Source organism: Pseudoliparis swirei, chromosome 11 (assembly GCF_029220125.1).
Source record: "Pseudoliparis swirei isolate HS2019 ecotype Mariana Trench chromosome 11, NWPU_hadal_v1, whole genome shotgun sequence".
NCBI classification, from domain to species: Eukaryota; Metazoa; Chordata; class Actinopteri; order Perciformes; family Liparidae; genus Pseudoliparis; species Pseudoliparis swirei.
In genome coordinates, this window is record NC_079398.1 from 5,783,171 (window position 1) to 5,784,285 (window position 1,115).

Sequence of the window (1,115 nt, forward strand, 5' to 3'; positions counted from 1 at the left end):
CAAATCATTATAAATTCATGAGAAAAGTTTCCCGGCCCACTGTTTAAATCACGTACCGGCCCAGCTTGGTGAAATTCTCCACCTTTTTTTCCCCATACGGGCAACTAAAGCCTCAAACCTTGTAAAGTTATCCTACCGGAGGATTTTTCTTCCCCGGTTCATTTCAAAAAACCTGGAGAGAAAATTTTCAACTTCTGGGGCAGCGTTTCCTCCCCCCCTATTTAAAAAAACCCGGTTTTCGTAAAGGAAACCGGCTTCAATGCGGCCGTCCTCCAAAACGGTTTCCCTTTTTCTCTTCTCTGAAAACCAAAAACCCCCCAGGACCCCCTTTTTTTATCCAGTCCCCCCCAAATCCCCCCCATCTGTTTTGGGGGAAAATTTTTTTCGCAAGACTCTCTAACACCCCCCCAAAACCCGCCACAGCCCCCCTCCCCACCCCCTCCCCCTTTCCCCTTTTTTCCCCAGATTTGTCATTAACTAACGGCTTTCAAAAAAACCCCCCCCCCCGGGGGTTTTCCCCCCTCCCCCTAACACCTACCACCCCCTTTTTTCCTTAACCCTTTGGGAAAACCCCCCAAAATGTACCTCCCATTCCCAAACCCCACGGAAAAACTCACCCTGACCCGGGTTTTGGGGCCCCTTTTCCCCCACCCAAACCTTTTGGCCCTATTTCCCTAAAACCAGGTCGGGGCCTGCTCCCCCCCCCTTTTCCCCCTTCTACTCCCAAACCTCAATCCTTTTTGGCCATTTTTTTAAAAACCCCCCGTAAAATTCCTATGCCCTCCCCTGGGGGATCCTTACCCAGGGCCCGCCCCCTTTGGCCCCCAACAACTTTCCCCCCCTCCTTTCCCCTCACACCCTCCAGCAAAATCCTTTAAAGTTGGGGGGCAACCCATTGGATTTTGGAACCCCTTAATAAACCCCGGGTCCTTCCCCAAACAACCTAATCATTAAAAAAGGGGATTGTGGTTTTGGGGGAAGCCCCCTTTTCCCCCCCGGTTGGATTTTTGGGGGCTCCACCCCCCCCAATCAATCTCCCCCCCCCCCGAAGGCCCAGAAATTTTTTCCTGAAAAATTTTTTAAATTAAATTTTCCCCCCCGGTTTCCCTTGTTTC